The sequence below is a fragment of the Muscardinus avellanarius genome, assembly GCF_963383645.1.
Source record: "Muscardinus avellanarius genome assembly, chromosome: 5".
Taxonomy (NCBI): domain Eukaryota; kingdom Metazoa; phylum Chordata; class Mammalia; order Rodentia; family Gliridae; genus Muscardinus; species Muscardinus avellanarius.
In genome coordinates, this window is record NC_137790.1 from 87,513,791 (window position 1) to 87,537,740 (window position 23,950).

Sequence of the window (23,950 nt, forward strand, 5' to 3'; positions counted from 1 at the left end):
GAGAAGAGGATCCCCACGCCACATAATTGTCAAAATGACCAATGTGGAAGCCAAGCAGAGAATCTTAAAGGCAACAAAAACAAAGGGCCAAGTGACATTCAGAGGCAAACCAATTAGAATCACTCCAGACTTCCCAAAACAAGTCATGAGAGCCAGAAGGGCTTGGAGTAACATATTCCAAACTCTGAAAGAAAACAACTTCCAGCCAAAAATTTCCTACCCAGCAAAACTTTCTATCAAATTAGATGGGGAAATAAGAAGCTTCCATGACAAACAGAAACTGAAGGAATTTATGTCTTCAAAACCAGCGCTGGAGAAAATACTCAAAGAGATTAACTATAAAGAAGAAAAAGGTAACACACACCAGAACCAGAGAAACAAGATTTTCCATCCAACAGTCAACTAAGATTGGTTATCTGTGGAGATTCATTATTTATGTTAGTCTTTTACCTATCTCTAAATTGTATTGTTTGCTTTTATTGTTGTTAATTTTTAGGATTTCTAGTTGGAATATTAATATACCTTCAGATATAGCATTTGGAAATATTTTATCCCATTCTATCAGTAACTTTTAACTCTGTTTACATTGGCTTTGGATATACAATATTTTTTTATTTTTTATTTTTTAGGGAGTTTATTTACCCTTTTATTGCCTGTGCCATTGAAATCATATCCAAGAAATCACTGCCAATTTCAATGTTGTGAGGTTTTATGACCCAGATTTTCTCCTAAAAGTTTATAGTCTTAAGATTTATAATTAGGTCTTTTATCTATTTTGAGTTAATATTTGTATATGTGTTAGGTAAGGGTCCAATTTTATTCTTTTCCATGTAATTATTATTTTTCAACAATATTTAGTTAAAAGATTATTATTTCCTCCACCAAATGTTCGTGGAAACCTTGTCAAAAATAACTTGACAATAAATGGAAGAATTTAGCTCTAGGCTTTTATTTAACTCCAATGGTTTATATATCTGCCTTTAGAACAGTACTATACTGTGTCAATTATTGTAGCTTTATATGGTTTGAAATCAGAAAATATACATCTTCTAGCTTTGTTCTTCTTCGAGATTGTTTTGGGTATCTAGCATCCATATTCCATATCAGGATAGATTTTTTCTGAAAAATAAATAAATAAATGTATGATAGTTTCACCTAAAAAAAAAAGAAAAAAATATTCTCTGGTAAGAAAGAAAGCAAAAAGAAATATTGAAATTTTATCTTTAAGTCATCAAAAGCTTGGTATCAGACAAATGAAACTGATATGTGAGATTATCATCATTAACATTGGATAAATTTCTATAAAACTAGATGTCAACCACTAAGCCAAGCATGGGAAGGAGGGATGGGGAGGGAACAGGGTGGGGATCGGGTAGGGGCTAACTGGGCAATGTGTGCATGTATGTCTACAAAAGTATTTTATTTATACCATTATGATGTATGAATACATTGCACCAATAAAAAATAATAAATAAATAAAATAATAATAATAATAAAAAAATAATAACTCAAGAGCAACCTACAGGTCCAGCAACAGAGGAGGAGTAAACTGAAGTGTGGTACATTGACTCTAAGAATACTAAGCACTCATTAGAATTATTTTTGAGGTTTAGCAAAGTAGGAAAATTGTCATAATATAGCGTGAGTGAAAAGGCCACATATAAAATGGCACATTTAGTGTTATTTTAATTTTATTACATAAATGTGCACATACGTATAGTATGTACTGGGAAAAGTTAGGGAACAAAACCTAATCTTAACAGTGGCTATCTCTGAGAAACTGAACCATAGGTGATTTTCATTTTCTCCTTATAATTTTCTGAGTTTTCTCCACTAAGAAATTATTATTTTTAAAATCAGAAAAATAATGAAAACTTTCAGTGACATTAGAAAGAGAAAATTCTGTGTGAAAAACATGAAACTTCTAAAATCTCCGTCACCTGGTGTCACTCTTTCATTCTGCAACTGTGATAACTATCATGCCTTAGTCAAATAAGGGATTTTTTTTATTATAGCTTTTTTGAGCACTTTTGAGATTTAGACTGTAGTGTCTCACTTGCTAAGTAAGGCAGCCATCTTCCCCAGGGGTTAGAGAGTTTCAGACAGTTCAGAGCTCCTGGTGGAAGTTTGAGCCAGTATCACCAGTCTTTAGACTCCAGAGTTAAACTGTGGCTTCACAATTCCATTAGACCTTGAAAACTGTGACAGGGATAAACAATTTATATAAAATCATGATCATCACATGTCATTTATAGTAATGCACTCACTGAAAGCCTGCATTCACTAAAACAGTCTAGTAACCTCCTTTTGGTCAAAGATGAGAAAGGGCAGAGTGGGCTGGTGGGATAGGAGTGCTGTCAGACTGGGAAGGCCCCTCGTGGCCAGATGCATCCTTCCCCAGAATTAGCATAGTGCCTGAGTTCCACCTCGGGGCTGCCTTCAAGTCAGATTAAGGTATTAAGACAGCATTCACCACTCTGTAGAACTTCCTGTCTCTCAGGCCCTAAAATGTCTGGTGCCAGAGAAGTCTCTGCTGAATTAGGAAATAACACAATGTACTAAGAGGAGTCAGAGACCAGGTATGCAGCTGAGATGCTCAAAAGGTACTTAGCTATCCAAAAGGTATCTACACCATCCTCTGTGAATACGCACAGATATCCCATATTCCCACACTCCTTCCCTTTTCCCTCCTTTTTCCTTACAGAACTCAAACTCAACACAAAGTGAGTAGAAGACTCTAATGCACGTGTCCTGAGAGAGGAGTCACCAAAAAAAAAAGCTGCACCCCGCAATAAGGGGCATGCATGGCAGACCTCTTGTGAGACCATCTTTGAGTGGGTGTCTGCTTTTTGGGCTTGGGATAAATTATTTCCCTGACAAAAATGTATGTGCTTTCTTTCTTTCTTTTTTCAGTACTGGGGATGGAATCCAGGGCACTTTACCTCCGAGCTACACTCCCAGCCCTATATTTTATTTTTTGTTTGTGGGGTTGTTTTTGTTTTGTTTTGGTGGTACTGGGGTTCCTGGAAGCCTTTCTACCTCCAGGCTTTACTCCCAGACCTATTTTATACTTTTTTATATTTGGAAGCAGGGTCTCTTAAGCCAGCATAGGTAGCTTCACACCTGTGCAATCCTCCTGTCTCTGCCTCCCAAGCGCAGGGATTACAAGCGTGCGTCACCACGCCCGGCTTTATTGTTTATTTTGAAACAGGGTCTCATCAAGTTGTAAAGGGCCTCACTAAGTAGCTGAGGCTGTCTGTCAACTGCAATCCTCCTATCTCAGCCTCCCAAATACTGGGATTGCAAGTGTGTGCCACCAATCCCAGCTTATGTGCTTTCAATGAGATACCCAGATGTGGGTTTCTGGCTGAATTAACACCTACAGTAGTTTTTCCAGAATAAAAAGATCTTGTAGTCTCCTCATAACTCTAGTGCTTGAGGCTAAATGAGAAATCTAAACCCTCCAAGACTCACCCGACCAAGAGCTGGTGATGAAAATAAGAATCAACCTTCCATTCCTAACTCTAGGAAGCATTTTAGAAGAGGAATAGGCAAACTTGTTTATTTGTTGTGGAGGACTAATCTCAGGACAGTCTACCTCCCAGCTATAACCCTAGTCTACTTTATGTTTTATTTTGAAATGGTCTTGCTACATTGTTGAGGACCTTGGATTACAAACATGTGCCCCTGCACCCAGTTTGAAAATCTTTTTCTTAATGGACAGGATGGAAATAATTTAAGCTTTGTGAGTCATACGGCCTCTATTGCAACTCTACAACTCTATCATTGTATCATAAAAACATCCCACTCTCCATTTCTTCCTCTCATCAACACCTGCTGGGGAAATGGCTGATAAAGCACAACATCACTAGTTCTCCTTATTGGTCTGTCAAGTTCTGTCCTAGCCATGCTCTATCCTGGGCCATTCCAGCATGTATAGTATGCTCAGGACTGAGAGCTGTCTGAGCACCAGAGCCAGTGCCAAGCACCATCGTGCATTCCTTGTGCCATCTTCATGGCAGCTCTTCGAGGGAGATAGAACATTCTTTTAACATAGTTGGAAACTGAGGCTTAGAATAAGAAACTGATGATATTCTGCACACAGATAAGAGCAGAGCTTGGATTTACCTACTCCCCATGGTGCCTCTGGGTCATTGCATGGATTGCAGAATTTCTCCAGACTAGCCCCATTGCTCTCTTCTGCCTGTACACAATCTTGTCCTCCCTCAAGCATGTCTTCAAGAGCACTTCTTCCATCAAGCCTTCCACTCACCCCACGCTGGTCACCCAGAGCAAAGATAGTCTAGAGAACTCAAATAAACACCACTGTACTGTTGGGCTTTGGAATACTCAGAGACTTCATGTCCACAGCATTTTCACCCTGATTCTACAGGAAACTGCTCAAAGATGGTACTGGGTACCTGAGACATGTCTATGCTGTGTCAAACACCACAGTAGGCCCTTTAACTAGGCAACTGCTATCTATGGCTTGGATGTAGTTTGCTCTCTGTAATTTTCACCAGAGCGCTGAGGCAGATCCTCACATCTGAGGACTGACAAATAAGGCAGCTCTGACAGGATCAGCAGGGAGTTGACAACAGGAGTCAGGAGGATGTACAAGTTGTCCTTCCGTCTTCAGATTCTAAGTTTTTCCACCCAAAAGTAAATTTACTTTAACCAACGAATTCACCGGAGGCCAAAGAAATAAATCCATGTGGGAGGGATTTGGCCACATTAACCAATGAAGAGCGAGTCATAGGACTGGAATCTTCTTCCATGTCTCCTGACAGTCTGAGCTCAACTTTGCATAAAAGTGCCAAAACTCTAATGTATTTCGAAGTTTTGGGGATGTTAGCCAAGGTGATGTGTTGGGATCACACCAATGACTCCTATGAACTCACCTTTCCATCTCGAACATCCTTCCCCAGAATCTTGGACAAGACATCAGCGTATTGTGTTGTTACTGCTTCTGCACCAAGGCCTACATCCTAGCCTACAAACTCCTCAGAAGACTGAAAATGCTACAAACAGCTGCTCCAGTATCAGCAGCAGAGAAGCCATGCATCAATACATACCCCATGGGCAGTCCTAGTTTAAGAAAAAAAAAAAAGCCGGGCGTGGTGGCACATGCTTGTAATCCCCGCACTTGGGAGGCAGAGACAAGAGGATCGCGCAGGTTCGAAGCCAGCCTTGCTGGCTTAGGAGACCCTGTTTCCAAATAAAATATAAAATAGGTCTGGGAGTGTGGCCCGGAGGTAGAAGGGTTCCATTCCCAGTACCACCATAAATAAATAAATAAACAAATAACAGCTAATTATATCACGTTTGGTGGGTCCACCAGGCTGAACCAATCAACCACATGTTTGCAAGGTGTGCAAGGCAACTGCTATGGTTTGGATGTAGTGTGTCTCTGAAAGGTCCATGTGCTGAAGTTTGGTTTCCAAAGTGTCCAGGTTAAGCTGGGCGTGGTGGCGCACGCTTGTAATCCCAACATCCAGAAGGCTGAGACAGGAGAATCATGGTTCGCAGATAGCCTCAGCTACTTAGTGATGCCCTTTGCAACTCAGTGAGATCCTGTTTCGAAATAAAGATAAAAAATAGAGCTGGGGGTACAGCTCAGAGTTAGAGTGCCCCTGGGTTCCAATCCAAGTACCGCAACAACAACAACAACTAAAGTGCCCAGGTTAAGCAGTAGCACCTAGTAGGATCATAGAGAGCACTACCTTTGAAAGAAACGAAGGTCATTTTGTGGGACCCGGAGTTAGTTCTCACAGGGCTATTAAAAAAAAGATCCTATGCCGGGCATGGTGGAACCCGCTTGTAATCCCCACGTTTGGGAGGTGGAGATAGGAGGATAGCGCAGGTTCGAAGCCAGCCTTGCTAGCTTAAGAGACCCTGTTTCCAAAATTAAATATATATAAATATATATATAAAAAATAGGTCTGGGAGTGTAGCCCGGAGGTAAAAGGGTTCCATCCCCAGTACCACCAAAAAAAAAAAAAAAAAAAGATCCTAGCTGGGCTTGGTGGCGCACGCTTGTAATCCCAGTGCTTGGGAGGCTGAGATAGGAGGATCGCACAGGTTCAAAGCCAGCCTCAGCTACTTAGTGAGGATCTCAGCAACTTAGTGAGACCCTGTTTCCGAATAAAGTATAAAATAGGTCTGGGAGTATAGCCCAGAGGCAGAAAAGCCCCTAAGTTCCACTCCCAATACCACAAAATAAATAAATAAATAAATAAATAAATATCCTACGATGTGTGATTTTTATAAAACTGGTCCCATGAAGTTCACTCCAGAACCTAATAGTCTCTGAGCTTGTACTTTCTATTCCTTTACTTGAGAAAGAGTATTAGAGTTACCCAAGGCGTAGTATTGCACATTTCAGGGAATGAGATGGGCCTAGGTACCAAGAGAAATTTAAGGCATCACCTCTCTTCACCCAGAGCAAGTCTAATTCATAGATTATAGACTCTGTGGAGTCTATAGGACCTGGGAAGGCCTGTCTTTCAGGGGGTCGTGGTCACTTAGGCTCTAATTCGTGTGTGTGTGTGTGTGTGTGTGTGTGTGTGTGTGTGTGTTAGTAACTGAGGATGGAACCTAGGGGCATTCTGTCTCTGAGATATACTCCTAGCCATTTTTTATTTTTTTTCTTTTGAAACAGGGTCTAAGTGGGTTGTTGAGAGTCTCTTTAAGTTGCTGGGGCTGCCCTTGAGACTGTGCTCCTCCTCTCTCTGCTCCCAAGTGCTGGGATTACAAGTAAGCACCAATCACTACAGCCACTTGAGGCTCGATATCTGCCCATGGCATCCAAGTCTTCCTCCACCGTCGCTGAAGGTCAGATGGAGGAGCAAGAAGAGGCCCTAGCAGATAACTTGTCCAGCTTTCCCATTTAACAGAAGAAACCTGAGGCCTGATTTAAAAGCCACATACTCACAAAAGGAGGTTCAAGGACAGCCTCAAGGGATGAGCTAGAAGGGATCTTCGGAAACCAAGGCTTGAGATCAAAATCCACCTACTTACATAAGGAGGGCCAGCATGGTAAGACCGGCAGGTGACCCTTTCTGCTTCTGGTCACAGTTCCAGTTCTGCGCCCTCTCTAGAGGCACTCTAGGACAAGCTGGTATCCTCTTAGCTCTTCACACAAAGCTAAGCACATAGAGGTGCTCAGAGGATGGGCAAAGTGAGGAGGAGCAGGAAAGATGGTGGCAGACATTGCCAAGCGCCTGGGGCTGAAGCACGTGGTGTTCAGCGGCCTGGAAAACGTCCATCGTTTGACTGGGGGCAAGCTGCAGGTGCCGCACTTCGACGGGAAGGGAGAGGTGGAGGAGTATTTCTGGTCCATTGGCGTTCCCATGACTAGTGTCCGCTTGGCAGCTTACTTTGAAAACTTTCTCACGCTTTGGAAGCCGGTGAAAGTCCCTGATGGAGATTACTACACCTTAGGTGAGTGGAAGGTTATGGTGACAGGTAACCAGACACCTGGCCGCCTTCCCCTCCCTCTCTCCCACCGCCCTTTCCTGCTCCTCCTCACTTTGCCCATCCTCTGAGCACCTCTATGTGTTTAGCTTTGTGTGAAGAGCTAAGAGGATACCAGCTTGTCCTAGAGTGCCTCTAGAGAGGGCGCAGAACTGGAACTGTGACCAGAAGCAGAAAGGGTCACCTGCCGGTCTTACCATGCTGGCCCTCCTTATGTAAGTAGGTGGATTTTGGTCTCAAGCCTTGGTTTCCGAAGATCCCTTCTAGCTCATCTCCTGAGGCAATCCTTGAACCTCCTATCTATGCCTCCCCAGTATGGGGACTATAGCATGGGCCACCAAGCTTGGCCAGAGAATGGATTGTACACTAAAAAAGCAATTTCATGTGTCCTCATGCTGATTACTGCTCTCTAAAATGAACCATTTTAATCTGTTAGCTGATTCTTCTTAATAAACAAAAGTCCATATGCCCCTAATTCTCAATTTCTTTTTTAATATGAGATATCTACTAACTTCCCAAGGATTTAGTATTCTCTGTCTTATACACACAGACAAACACACACAGTCCTCTCCTACCACAGAAACCATTACATATTACATAATTCTCTTCACTCTTTTTTTGTGTGTGTATGTGTTACTAGGGGTGGAACCCAGAGGCTTTCTACCTCTGGGCTACACTCCCAGACCTATTTTATACTTTATTTGGAAACAGGGTCTCATAAGGTTGCTGAGAGCCTCACTAGTAGCTGAGGAGGATCTCTGCAATCTGTCTCAGCCTCCCAAGCACGGAGATTACAAGCGTGCGCCGCTTAATTCTCTTCATTTAATCATTACAATATTGTTGCTTTCGGCAGATGATATTCAGTGCTTACACATAGTTGAAGTTCAGCCATGGGATCATCCATAGTTATACCTCCATTTTTTTAACAGTTTCATTTTCCCTGAGGTTATTACTGTGGGTTTATTTCCTTGCTTATTTCTTTTTCTACATACCTTTTACTATTTCAACCCCAAACTATCTGCCTCAAGTGTAAATATGCTCAGTATGATTTATTCTCCCCATTTCACTCTCAGAGTAACCTTGACTTCTATGGGGTAACCTTGCTGCCATCCATTTGCCACCTAGAAGCACTGAGTGAGAAGTGAGGAGTGGAGAATCAAATGACTGGCCTGACATCTCAAGCATCACTCGGTGCTATATGCCACTCATTTCACAATAAAGGCACCTTAGCCAGTGCCCACAGTACAGGTGTTCATAAATGTCAGAGGAAGCCGGGCATTGTGCACACAGCTGTAATCCCAGGACTTGGAAGGATGAGATAAGAGGATCGCAGGTTCCAGCACAATCTCAGCAGCCAAGCGAAACCCTGTTTTAAAATAAGAAATAAAATAGAGCTGGGTGTGTAGCTCAGATGTAGAATGCCCCTGGGTTCAATCCCCAAAAACACACACACAAAAACAAAATCCAGAGGACATTGCAAAGTGTGGCTTACCATTCTGCCCAGATTGAAGGCCTGTCCTCTGCCAGGGAAGACAGAAGCAGGGAGGGACAGCAAGGGCTCCCAAGGGAGAGAGATAACACATAGTTCCCACCTGACACACTTCCTTGTCTTTGCTGAGATGGTCCCAGAAGTTGGTCACCAGAAAGGCCCCATAGGCCCCTGTGAAGGCGGCCTCCACAGAGCCCGCGTCACCCAGGTCACATCATACCACCTCAGCGCCCAGGTCCCGGAGCGCTAGGGCTGCTGGTTTGCTCACATCCCTGGTCAGTGCTCTCACTGAGAAATGCTGGCTCTCCAAAAGGGCCCTGGCCACAGAGCCACCCTGAGCTCCTGCGGGGTGGGGAAGAGGAAACACAGGGAGAGAGTTCAGCAGTAGTCCAGCAGGCCACTGCACACAGGAAAGCACCAGGCCCTTGTGGTACTTCATGTGTCCACCTGGCTCTCAGACAGGCTGCCTGCAGCCTCTGTGGGGCTGCCTTGGAGGAAGCCATGAGAAAACAGAAGAGTGGGAGAGGCTGGAGGCACCGAGAGGCTGTGTGAACAGGGTGCCAGACTCCACGACCCAGATTCAGCGGGGGCAAAAAGGTTATAAAACTGTCCTTGGCTTTACAATGATAAATAAAAAAGGAGAAAGGTCTTGGAGGAGAGGCAAAAACCCAGATTGAGGATCTTAGGGAAGGTTTTTCAGAGGGGAGAACACCAGAGCTGGCCTGAAGAGCCCAGGAGAAGAGTAGAGAAGGGCAGTATTGCAGGCAGGAGAACCCCTGCGCAGCCAGGGCCACCATGCCACAGGACCCGCGAGCCTAAGATAGACCAGGTGAGCAGACACCTGGAGGGAGCGATGGCGCACGCCTGGCAACCCAGCGACTCCGGAGGCTGAGGCAGAGATCACACGTTCAAGGCCAGCCTGGGCTACTCGGCCAGACCCTGTCTCAAAATAAAATAAAAAATAAGAAGGCTGGAGATACAGCTAGTGGTACAGCACTCACCCGCATGCACAAAGCCCTAGCTTCCATCCCTCGAACAACAACAAATGACTCTTCCAAGCAGGTAGGGGAGGCCAGGGCAGGAGCAGAGCTCAGGGAGAAGTGAGCTCAGAGTTGGAGCTGTTGGCTTTGAGCTTACTGAGAGCTCGGGAGGTAAGGAAGCAAAAGCCAGTGTAGGTGTCTGTAAAGAGGCCTGGGGTGAAGGGAAGGTGAGGGGCCATAGTCAAAGATGAAATGAACTTTGTTCTACAAAGAAACGCCTAAAAGCATCTGTGCGTTAAGGTGTCCCTCCTTGTCCCCGTACTCTGCTTTCTCTTTCTTCCTAGCACTTACAACATGGCATGTTATTGCATGTTTACTGCTCATATATTTATGTTCTGTTTCCCACTACCCCATCCTAGACTGTAGCTCCATGAAGGTAGGGACTTTTTTTTTCCCTTTGGTACTGGGGATTGAATCCAAGGATGTTCTGCCTCTGAGCTAGACTCCCACCCCTATTTTATCTTATTCTTTATTTGAAACAACATCTCCCTAAATTGCTGTGCCTGGCCTCAAACCTGAAATCCTCCTGTCTCCACTTTCCAAGAGTAAAAGGGAAGGGGAAAGAGGGAGATGCTTCCGACCCTGCCTGCTAATAGACAGCTGGTTTCAAAGCTGGTGTTTCCCCTCTTTTGTCTCCCCTCCCATTTCCTTCCCCTTCTGTTAGCAAGCAACATGTTCTTATCTGTTTACTGACAGAAAGGGACCTGCCACCTATGGATGTGAACTGACTCAAGGAAGACTTAGACATAAACTGTGTCCCTGAGAAATGAACCAGCATGGCCCTGACCTGTAGATCTGAGAGTACCAACTAACTCAAAGAAGACTTAGGCATAAACCACGTCCCTCCTGAGAAATGAACAAAGATGACCCTGGCCTGTGGATCTGATAAGAACTGACTTGATGAAAACTTAGACATGAACGGTATCACTCCTGAGAAATGAACCATCATGACCCCGGCCCCTGGATCTGAATTAGAATGAATTCAAAGAACACTTAAACAGAATTACATCCCTTCAAGTAAGATATCAACATGACCCTGAAGAGCTAACTCTTAAAAGGAGCTTGATCCCTTTGTCTGGGGAAAATCCAGGGCTTCTTTCTGAATGCTTAAATTCACTGGTTTCTCCAATTGGCTCTCAACTCAATAAATTTCCTTTTTCTTCTTCCCAAATCTTTTCCCAATTATTTAATTTGGCAAATTGGGGCAGGTACTGGGATTACAGTTTTGTCTCACCACACCTGGCTGTTTTTTTTTTTTTCTCCAATTCCCTCATTTATGTCCCTGATGCTTCCAGTTGTATCTGGCACATAGTAGCAACCCATGGCCTCCCCTCCATTTCCCACTCAGATTGCCTGTTCCCGCAGGCTGGCTTCAACCCTGTGCCATCCTCCTGTCTCAACCTCCCAAGTGCTGGAATTAACAAGCGTGCGCTACCAAGCCTGGTTAGCCTCATTTTTTTAAACAGGGTCTCTGAGCCAGGTATGATGGTAATCATGCCTGTAATCCCAATACTTGGGAGGCTGAGACAGAAGAATTGCAGGTTCGCAGCCAGCCTGAGCTATTTAGTGAGGCCCTCCACGATATAGTGTGATGACCCTGATCCAAAATAAAAAATACTGCTTGGAGATTGAATGCCTCTGGGGTTGAATTCCCAGTAAAGGAAGGAAGGAAGGAAGGAAGGAAAGAAAAAGGGAGAAAAAGAAAGTCAGTCTCCCTAGAGTGATGAGAATTTCACCACTTGCTGAAGCTGACCTCGAACTCCCATCCTCTTGTCTCAGCCTCCAAAGTACTGAGATTACAGGTGTGTGCCACCATGCCCAACATTATATCTCTTGATTATATCACAAGGCAAGTGGAGTGATTAGCCCATCCATCTATGTTTGAGGAAGTACACTCTACCATGTTCACAAAACAAAATTGACTAGTAATACACATTACTTAAAATATGGTTCTATCGCTGAGTGACACATGGCTGTATATTACTGAGCAAAAGAGTAAAGGAATGTCAAACATACAATTTAATTTATGTAAAATCCAAAATCAAAGCCAGGTGTGGTGGTACACACTTGTAATCCCAGCATTCAGGAGGCTGAGACCAGAGGATTGCGGTTCGCGGACAGCCTCAGCTACTTAGTGAGACCCTCTGCAACTCAGTAAGATCTGGTTTCAAAATAAAGAATAAAAAATAGAAGCTGGGTGTGGTGGTGCACGCTTGTAATCCCCGCGCTTGGGAGGCTGAGACAGGAGGATCGCACAGGTTCGAAGCCAGCCTCAGCTACTTAGTGAGGCTCTCAGCAACTCAGTGAGACCCTGTTTCCAAATAAAATATAAAATGGGTCTGGGAGTATAGCCTGGAAGTAGAAAGCCTCTGGGTTCCACCTCCAGTACCACCCAAAAAAAAAAAAAAAGAATAAAAAACAGGGCAGGGGGTGTCACTCGGAGGTTGAATGCCCCTGGGCTCCAGCCCCAAACCCGCAAAAAAAAAAAAAAAAAAAATCAGAAGAAACTAATTTATGGTGATAAGTATTGGAATAGTAGTTAATTTGGTAGGGAGTAAGTGGACAAGTTTAAGGGTGCTTCTTAGGGGCTGGTGATACTTTCTTTCTTTCTTTCTTTCTTTCTTTCTTTTTTTTTTTTTTTTTTTTTTGGTGGTACTGGGGTTCCTGGAAACCCTTCTATCTGGGCTACACTCCCAGGACTATTTTTTTATATTTTTATTTGGAAACAGGGTCTCTTAAGCCAGCAAGGCTGGCTTCGAACCTGCACGATCCTCCTGTCTCTGCCTCCCAAGCGCGGGGATTACAAACTGTGCCACCTCGCCCAGTTTACTTCTTTCTTTATATGTGTATGTATGTGCGTGTACGTGTGCGTGTGGTATGTGACCCACCTTAGCAGCTGCACACTATCTGTCTACAGTTACTACCAAATGATAACTCCATCAATGCATTTATCCACTAAGATTAGAGCCCTGATTCAAATATTTCCCCTTTGAATATTGTTGCCTTGCCAACACAGGAGCTTTTCTGGGAACACCCATATTCAAACCATGGCTGGGGAATGTAGAAGAATATACCAAGTAAATGGCACACACCATTTTCTGCAGTTTTGGAAATTGAACCAAAGAGCTTCATGCACACATGCCCGAACTCCACTTCTGAGCTCCTTCCCCATGTCTTTCTTTCTTTCTCTCTCTCTCTTTCTTTCTTTCTTTCTTACTTTCTTACTTTCTTACTTTCCTTCTTTCCTTGGTGGTGCTGGGGATTGAATCAAGGGGCATTCTACCTTCGAGCTACACCCCAGCTCGATTTTTTTATTCTTTATTTTGAAACAGTCTTGCTAAGTTGCAGAGAGCCTCACTAAGGAGCTGAGGCTGGCTGCGAACCTGTGAACCTGTATCGCCCTGTCTCAGCCTCCCAAGTACTGGATTATAGGCATGCACCACCACGCTCAGCTTCCCCAAGCATTTCTAATTCTCTTGCAACACTGCATGGGGCAGCTCTTCAGTCAAGCCATGACCTTTTTTTTTTTTTTTTTTTTTTTTTTCTGTCCTGGGAAGAGAACCCAGGGGCAGTCTACCTCTGAGCTATACCCCCAGCCCTGTTTTTTTATTCTTTATTTTGAAACAGTCTTACTGAGTTGCAAAGGGCCTCACTAAGTCTTAGCTGAGGCTGGTCTCAGCCTCCCTAATGCTGGGATTACAAGCATGCGCCACCAAGAGTAGTCTCCACCTGACTACACTGCCAGAGCTGCAGAGTGGGCACTGGAGGAGGCTCCCAGCCTACGTTTCCTCTTCCCATCAGTATCCCATTTTCCTTTGGGTGATGTATCTGTCCCTGGTGTAGTTACACCCCCAACTCCTTCTCCCCCACTTTTTTTTAAACAAGGTCTCACTAAGTTGATGAGGCTGGCCTTTAAACTGCGCTCTTTCTGCCTCAGCCTACCAAGTTCTGGGATAATAGGTGTGTGCCACCACACCCAGCCCTAGTATATAATCTTGATGGGACTCAGGGTTGCAAGGGTTCCTGGGGCAGGAGAGAGGACAGAGAATGGTGACTGGGGGACACATCCACATTACGTGAGGAGCTGGACTCCTGGGCAGAGAGTGGGCCCTGTGCTGTGTTCCTGGGACAGGGCCCAAGACCCTCTGACTCACCTTGGACCTAAGGACTACTTCTGTATGTGGAGACGGACTAGACAGAGCCTTTGGTGAAGACCCTGGTTCTTTATTTCCTTTCATTAGCCACAAATCAAACACACAAAAAAGCACTTAATCCCAGGGCCAGGCCCAGAGAAGGCACCTGGCACTGCTGCTGGCATGTACTTGGAGGGCAATTGAGAGTCTGAAAGTCCAAGACCAAAGGGCTGTGAGATGCACCATGTGACCATCTCATTTGGCTCCAAAAAAGCCCTGTCTGGGATGCTGGCACCAGCCTTTCTCAAGCTAGCTTGCCCTGCCATCTAGTGGTGGGCAGAGGAGATGGCAGAAAAAGCCCCTGGTGTTGGCCACCCGCAGGGAAGATTTTCTTCCCCTGGAAATTACTGAGAGTATGTGGGGTCAGGAATAGGGGTCCCTTGTCCACTCTCACCTTTTAAAATATCTCAACCTGCCGGGTGTGGTGGCACATGCTTGTAATCCCCATGCTTGGGAGGCGGAGACAGGAGGATCGATCGCACAGGTTCGAAGCCAGCCTCACTGGCTTAAGAGACCCTGTTTCCAAATTTAAAAAGTATAAAAATAGGTCTGGGAGTGTAGCCAGTACCACCACCATCACAAAAAAAAAAAAAAAATCACAACCTGAACTCTACACTCTTCCTCTTGCGATGGGCCGAGTTCTCCCTTGAACTTGTATCCCTCACTTTCCTAAATAAATCGCTGGCTTTGGCTGGTACATGCTGAAATTCTTTTCTGTCATGGAAGCCAAGAACCCCATGGGATTATCATGTTTTCCCATGACATAAAATTTGGCAACTATGAAGGGACTTCAAAGACATCGACATTGGTAAGTCTATTAAATGTTTTTTTATCCATCCTTGTTTTTAGATATTTCACTTATGTGTGTGCATGTATTATGTGTGTATATATGTGTAAAATTCCTGCCCTACATTTTCAAGAACCAAAAGAGCATACACTGGGTCTGCCCTTCTTTCCATGGCTCCCCATGTGTGACTGGCAAAGGAAATTCAGCCATTAATGGTCCCTATTTTTCCTTCTTCTTTCCCCTTTCCTTCTCTCTGTTACAGGACTTCCTATGGGCTTATGGTGTAAAACTATGCCTAAAATTTAAGAGACATCTACCAAACCCCTTTAGAGACTGAGGGAAAGGGGTTGCTTTTAAACCCAGCCATTAGCTATAGGATTTATGAAAATCTTTATCTCTCTCTCTCTCTCTCTCTCTCTCTCCTTTACTGGCCAAACTCACTCCCCCTTAGAAGAAGACTGCTTAAAAGCACTGAAGATAAGGCCTACCCTTTTAGGCTAACATACTCTGTTCTTGGGTCAGAGGTAACTTAAGTGGCTCCGCCAAAAAAAATGCACATGAGGATATTGCATTTTTTGGTTTTTTGTTTGTTTGTTTTTGTTTTTGTTTTTGGTGGTACTGGGAGTGGATCCCAGAGGCTTTCTACGTCTGGACTATACTCCCAAACCTATTTTGTATTTTATTTGGGAACAGGGTCTCACTAAGTTGCTGAGAGCCTCACTAAGTAGGATGGCTTCGAACCTGTGTGATCCTCCTGTCTCAGCCTCCCAAGCGTGGGGATTACAAGCGTGCATCACCACGCCCAGCTTCTCCTGTGTTTTGAGAACCCCCACAGCTCATCAACTGTGGGATTCTTCTGAGACACACATTGAGGGGAACTGATGTAAAAAGTCAGGAGTGCTTCCTTCATTAAATCACCACATATTCAGGCAGCCACACTGCCAGGCCTGGGGCTGCAGGCTGGGCCCAGGCACACAGGAGGCCATGCAGATTTGCTCAGGGACAGTTAGTATTCAATGCTCATGCGTCAGAAGACACGCATTCTCACCTCTGGTTCTGCTCTTTTTTTTTTTTGCAGGTCTGGGGATGGAACCCAGGGGCATTCTACCTCCGAGCTATACACCCTGCCCTATTTTTTATTCTTTATTTTGAAACAGGGTCTCACTAAGTTGCATAGGGCCTCACTAAGTAACTGAGGCTGTCCATGAATTGTGATCCTCCAGTCTCAGCCTCCCAAATGCTGGGATTACAAGCATGTGCCACCACATCCAGCTTGGTTCTGCCACTTCGTAATTGACTTTCACTCAGTCTGTTTCTTCATCAGTAAAATTGAGACATCTTTTTACTATCTGTGGAAACTTACCCATAATTCATCTTTCCTTACTGCAGTGTTAAGAATAATACCAAAGTAAAAATATATGAATGAATATCCTAAAAAAAAAAAAAAAAGAAAGACTGTACTCTTCTACATCCTTCTTCTTATTCAGATTCCTCTGGAATAAGCAGAATTGCAGATGGATTCAATGGAAATTTTCTGATTATTGTTACAATATCTGTTCTATGAGACAGTCAGACTTAAAATATTTTGATAACAAAGATGATGATTCTGCTACTGAGATATCAAATGACTTACCAAAATTTACAGATGGAATCAAGACTAAAAACAGAAATCAGAACTACCTGGCTTCCAGTACTGTGCTTAGAATTCTAGACCACAGGCCGGGCGTGGTGGCGCACGCTTGTAATCCCCGCGCTTGGGAGGCAGAGACAGGAGGATTGCGCTGGTTCGGAGCCAGCCTCGCTGGCTTAAGAGACCCTGTTTTCACATTAAAAAAAAAAAAGTTTAAAAAATAGGGACTTCTGGGAAGATGGTGACTGAGAAAAGCGGGGCTTAAGAACCCCGCTAACAACCAATCTCCATTACCACAAAATCAACGCCTTTCATAGCCAGAAAACACCATCACCAGTGAAACAAAAAAATCACCAGGCTCCAGAGAGAAAGCAGACTGAGAACAGAGCTCAGAGCCACAGAGAAGATACACCGGCCTCACACCCGAGGACGCGGTAGCAGCACCATACTGCCGGTGGCAGCGGCAAATTCACCGGACGGTTACAGCAAGCCGAGGTGAGCTGCTGCGGAACAGCCAGGCGGGATTTCTCACCGCAGGTAAAATCTAAAGCTCCCAGTGGCTGAGCTCAGCACACGCCACAGGGATTCAGAGTGGAAATCAAAACCAAGAAGAAAAACACCAGACCCACGGCCGAGGGCATAGCAGCGGTGCCATATTGCCACCGGCAGCAGCAGCAGAGAATTCACCGAATCCAGTACAGCTACATCTGCGTACTCAAGAACAGTGAGTCAAATTGCAGGCCACAGAGGAGAAATCCCAGTACTGTACTCCCTGGGACTTGACCCAGTGGGGGAGGGGGCAGTGGCAGAGATATCACACCATAGGAGAACGTGCAACCTGGCACACCCCACAGTCTAAAGCAGCCTCATTCAACTCTCTGGGTCGGAGATTCTGTGATAAAACCAAGTAAAGGAGTAGTGGGGTCTGAGATACTACTGACTCGAGATCCAGAACACCTTAAGTAAAGTCATAGTGACCCAAGGGAAGAACCCAGAGAAGGCACAAACATCGGAAATCATGGGAAAGAGGAATAATACTGGAGCAATTAATGCCCACAACCCCACAACATCAGAACTCAATAAAACAGAAAATCAGAGATTTCTAGAAGAGCAAATCAGGAAAATAACTGTAGAAATAATAGAGGTGCTTCGAAAAGAACTCAGAGAGAGCCAAAAAGAGATAAAGAATGCAATTAATGAAGTAAAGGCCTCAATTCAAAGCACAAACAACCAATTAGACCACATGGAGAACAGAATCTTGCTCTTAGAAGATGATCATTCCGAAAATGAACGCATAGTTTCTAATCTAGGAAAAAATATCCGACAGCAGGAATCTGATACTGAAGAAATATGGGCCCATTTTAAGAGAGCTAACCTAAGAATAATTAAAATAGAGGAGGGAAAAGAAAGTGAAACCAAAGGGATCAACAATCTCTTCAAGGAAGTCATAGCAGAAAATTTTCCAAACATAGAGCAAGAGGTTGATACACAGATCCAGGAAACTTATAGAACTCCCTTTAGACAGGATCGGAGAAGAGGATCCCCACGCCACATAATTGTCAAAATGACCAATGTGGAAGCCAAGCAGAGAATCTTAAAGGCAACAAAAACAAAGGGCCAAGTGACATTCAGAGGCAAGCCAATTAGAATCACTCCAGACTTCCCAAACCAAGTCATGAGAGCCAGAAGGGTTTGGAGTAACAGATTCCAAACTCTGAAAGAAAACAACTTCCAGCCAAAAATTTCCTACCCAGCAAAACTTTCTATCAAATTACATGGAGAAATAAGAAGCTTCCATGACAAACAGAAACTGAAGGAAATTTTGTCTTCAAAACCAGCACTAGAGAAAATACTCAAAGAGATTAACTACAAAGAAGAAATAGGTAACACACACCAGAACCAGAGAAACAAGATTTTCCATCCAACAGTCAACTAAAATTGGTTATCTGTGGAGATTCATTACTTAGGGAGTTTGTATACTCTTCTGTTGCCTGTGCCATTGAAATCATATCCAAGAAATCACTGCCAAGTTCAGTGTTGTGAGGTTTTATGACCCAGATTTTCTACTAAAAGTTTATAGTCTTAAGATTTATATTTAGGTCTTTTATCTATTTTGAGTTAATATTTGTATATGGGATTAGGTAAGGGTCCAATTTTATTCTTTTCCATGTAATTATTATTTTTCAACAATATTTAGTTAAAAGATTATTATTTCTACCACCAAATGTTCGTGGAAACCTTGTCAAAAATAACTTGACAATATAGGGAAGAATTTAGCTCTAGGCTTGTATTTAACTCCAATGGTTTATATATCTGCCTTTAGAACAGTACTACACTGTTTCAATTATTGTAGCTTTATATGGTTTGAAGTCAGAAAATATATATCTTCTAGCTTTGTTCTTTTTCAAGATCGTTTTGGGTATCTAGAGTCCATATTCCATATTAGGATAGAGTTTTTTCCTGAAAAATAAATATATAAATATATGATAGTTTCACCTAAAAAAATAGAAAAAAATATTCTCTGGTAAGAAAATAAAAAGAAGTATTGAAATGTTATCTTTAAGTCATCAAAAGCTTGGTATCAGGTATCAAGAACTTCCGGGAAGATGGCGACCGAGAAAAGCGGGGCTTAAGAGCCCCGCTAACAACAAATCTCCATTACCACAAAATCAGCGCCTTTCATAGCCAGAAAACACCATCACCAGTGAAACAAAAAATCACCAGGCTCCAGAGAGAAAACGGACTGAGAACAGAGCCACAGAGGAGATAACCGGCCTTGCGCCCGAGGACGCGGCAGACGCGGCAGCAGTGCCATACTGCCGGCGGCACCAGCGAATTCACGGGACGGCTACAGCAAGCCGAGGTGAGCTGCTGCGGAACAGCCAGGCGGGATTTCTCCGCGCAGAGAGCATCTAAAGCTCCCAGTGGCCGAGCTCAGCACACGCTGCAGGGATTCAGAAGAAATCAAAATCAAGAAGAAAAACGCCAGCCCCATAACCGAGGGTGTAGCAGCGGCGCCATATTGCCACCGGCGGCAGCAGCAGAAAATTCACCGAATCCAGTATAGCTACATCTGCGTACTCAAGAACAGTGAGTCAAATTGCGGGCCACAGAGGAGAAATCCTAGTACTGATTCCCAGGGACTTGACCCAGTGGGGTAAGGGCAGTGGCAGAGATATCACACCATAGGAGAACGTGCAACCTGGCACTCCCCACAGTCTAAAGCAGCCTCTATCGACTCTCTGGGTCGGAGACTCTGTGATAAAATCCAGTAAAGGAGTAGTGGGGTCCGCCATACTACTGACTCGAGATCCAGAACACCTTAAGAGAAGTCATAGTGACCCAAGGGAAGAACCCAGAGAAGGCACAAACATCGGAAATCATGGGAAAGAGGAATAATACTGGAGCAATTAATGCCCACAACCCCACAACATCAGAACCCGATAAAACAGAAAATCAGAGATTTCTAGAAGAGCAAATCAGGAAAATAACTGTAGAAATAATAGAGGTGCTTCGAAAAGAACTCAGAGAGAGCCAAAAAGAGATAAAGGATGCAATTAATGAAGTAAAGGCCTCAATTCAAAGCACAAACAACCGATTAGACCACATGGAGAACAGAATCTTGCTCTTAGAAGATGAGCAATCCAAAAATGAACTCATAGTTTCTAATCTAGAAAAAAAATCCGACAACAGGAATCTGATATTGAAGAAATATGGGCCCATTTTAAGAGAGCTAACCTAAGAATAATTGGAATAGAGGAGGGAAAAGAAAGTGAAACCAAAGGGATCAACAATCTCTTCAAAGAAGTAATAGCAGAAAATTTTCCAAACATAGAGCAAGAGGTTGATACAAAGGTCCAGGAAACTTATAGAACTCCCTTTAGACAGGATCAGAGAAGAGGATCCCCACGCCACATAATTGTCAAAATGACCAATGTGGAAGCCAAGCAGAGAATCTTAAAGGCAACAAAAACAAAGGGCCAAGTGACATTCAGACGCAAACCAATTAGAATCACTCCAGACTTCCCAAACCAAGTCATGAGAGCCAGAAGGGCTTGGAGTAACAGATTCCAAACTCTGAAAGAAAACAACTTCCAGCCAAAAATTTCCTACCCAGCAAAACTTTCTATCAAATTAGATGGAAAAATAAGAAGCTTCCATGACAAACAGAAACTGAAGGAATTTATGTCTTCAAAACCAGCACTAGAGAAAATACTCAAAGAGATTAACTACAAAGAAGAAATAGGTAACACACACCAGAACCAGAGAAACAAGAGTTTCCATCCAACAGACAATTAAGATTGGTTATCTGTGGAGATTCATTATTTATGTTAGTCTTTTACCTATCTCTAAATGGTATTGTTTGCCTTTATTGTTGTTAATTTTTAGGATTTCTAGTTGGAATATTAATATACCTTCAGATATAGCATTTGGAAATATTTTATCCAATTCTATTAGTAACTTTTAACTCTGTTTACATTGTCTTTGGATATACAATTTTTTTTTTTTAGGGAGTCTGTATACTCCTCTGTTGCCTGTGCCATTGAAATCATAACCAAGAAATCACTGCCAATTTCAATGTTGTGAGGTTTTATGACCCAGATTTTCTCCTAAAAGTTTATAGTCTTAAGATTTATATTTAGGTCTATTATCTATTTTGAGTTAATATTTGTATATGGGATTAGGTAAGGGTCCAATTTTATTCTTTTCCATGTAATTATTATTTTTTAACAATATTTAGTTAAAAGATTATCATTTCCACCACCAAATGTTCGTGGAAACCTTGTCAAAAATAACTTGACAATATAGGGAAGAATTTAGCTCTACGCTTTTATTTAACTCCAATGGTTTATATATCTGCCTTTAGAATAGTACTACACTGTTTCAATTATTGTAGCTTTATATGGTTTGAAATCAGAAAATATATATCTTCTAGCTTTGTTCTTTTTCAAGATCGTTTTGGGTACCTAGACTCCATATTCCATATTAGGATAGATTTTTTTCTGAAAAATAAATATACAAATATATGATAGTTTCACCTAAAAAATAGAAAAAAATATTCTCTGGTAAGAAAGAAAGCAAAAAGAAATATTGAAATGTTATCTTTAAGTCATCAAAAGCTTGGTATCAGACAAATGAAACTGTTATGTGAGATTATCATTTTTTAATTTTAGATAAATTGCCATAATACTAGAAGTCAACTACTAAGCCAAGCATGGGAGGGAGGGATAGGGAGAGAATGGGGTGGGGATTGGGTGGGGGCTGACTGGGAAAAGTGTGCATGTATGTCTACAAAAGTATGTATCCTACTATGATGTATGAATACAGTGCACCAATAAAAAAAAAAAAAGACCCTGTATCAAAACAAAAGTCAAAAGGGCTGGGTATGTAGCTTAGAAGTAGAATTAAAAAAAAAAAAAAAAAAAGCTTGGTATCAGACAAATGAAACTTTATGTGAGATTATCATTTTTAATTTTGGATAAATTGCTATAATACTAGATGTCAACCACTTAGCCAAGCATGGGAGGGAGGGATGGGGAGAGAATGGGGTGGGGATCGGGTGGGGGCTGACTGGGCGATGTGTGCATGTATGTCTACAAAAGTTTGTATCCCACTATGATGTATGAATACAGTGCACCAATAAAAAAAATAAAAATAAAAAACAAAACAAAACAAAAAAATTAAAAATAATTAAATAAATAAATAATAGGTCTGGGAGTGTAGCCCGTGGGAGTGTAGCCCAGAGGTAGAAGGGCTTCCAGGAACCCCAGTACCACCAAAAAAATAAAAAAATAATTCTAGACCACACTGCCTTTTCAACAGAAAAATCTGCTGATGTTGAAATGTGTGATGAGGAATATGACACACCTGAATCAGTCAACCAGCAAGCTCCCGAGGAGAGACCCATGGAAGTCCACACTGCTGAAGATGTTGTGATTGCTGTAGAAGTGTGTGCAATTTCTGAGGATTACGATGTAGAGACAGAAAACATTTCCTCCAAAAGCCTCCAAGACCAAACTGATGAAGAGCCACCAGCTAAACTTTTAAAAATTCTTGACAAGATCCAAGCTTTGAATGTGACTGTCCAGCAAAAATGGCCTTTACTGAGAGCTAATAGCAGTGGCTTTTATAAATGTGAACTTTGTGAGTTCAATGGTAAATATTTTTTTACTTAAAACAGCATATTATCCTGAAGCATAAATGTATTGAGTCAAATGTGTGCCATATATACAAGAAAAGTTTCTCTACCAACATGCTTCTGATTTAACATGCCAAACTACATGAAAAGGATCCCTATATTTGTAAATACTCCAACTACAAGACAGTTACTGCGGGGGGCAGGGGGTACTGGTGATTGAACCAAGTACATTCTACCTCCAAGCTACACGCCCAGCCCTTTTTATTCTTTATTTGAAACAGGATCTCACTAAGGTGTGGAGAACCTCACTAAGTAGCTGAGGCTGGCTGCGAAACTGTGATCTTCCTGTCTCACCTCCCAAGTACATTTACAAACATGCGCCACCACACCTGGGTCACAACAGTCATTTTTGAGAACCTCAGGCAGCACATTGCGGACACCCACTTCAGTGACCACCTCTATTGGTGTGAACAGTGTGACGTGCAGTTCTCCTCCAGCAGTGAGCTCTACCTGCATTTCCAGGAGCACAGCTGTGATGAACAGTACTTGTGTCAGTTCTGTGAACACAAAACTAATGATCCAGAAGACTTGCATAGCCATGTGGTAAATGAGCATGCGTGTAAATTAATAGAATTAAGTGATAAGTATAACAATGGAGAACATGGACAGTACAGCCTCTTAAGCAAAATTACCTTTGACACATGTAAAAACTTCTTTGTATGTCAAGTCTGTGGTTTGCAGAGTGGACTTCATACCAACGTTAACAGGCATGTTGCTATTGAACATACTAAAATATTTCCTCATGTTTGTTATGACTGTGGGAAGGGCTTTTCAAGTATTCTAGAATATTATAAGCATTTAAATTCACATTTATCGGCTGGGCATGGTGGCACACACTTGTAATCCTTGCGCTTTGGAGGTAGAGAAAGGAGGATTGTGCAGCCAGCCACGCTGGCTTAAGAGACCCTGTTTCCAAATAAAAATGTATAAGAATAGGTCTGGGAGCATAGCCCAGAGGTAGAAGGGTTTCCAGGAACCCCAGTACCACCAAAATAAATAAATAAATAAATTCATATTTATCTGAAAGGTTTTATTTATGTCAATATTGTGAATATTCAACAGGACAAGTTGAAGATCTTAAAATGCATCTAGATTTAAAGCATTTGGTTGACTTACCTCATAAATGTAGTGACTGA

At 42.7% G+C, this 23,950-nt stretch overlaps 1 pseudogene across 1 annotated transcript; it reads left to right on the forward strand.

Moving 5' to 3' along the window:
* The first annotated feature begins 16,403 nt into the window (after positions 1-16,403).
* On the forward strand, positions 16,404-23,950 carry LOC308263809 (zinc finger protein 639-like; annotated as a pseudogene). The gene is made up of 4 exons: positions 16,404-16,726; positions 22,418-22,953; positions 23,158-23,635; positions 23,842-23,950. The product of its transcript is annotated as a zinc finger protein 639-like (transcript).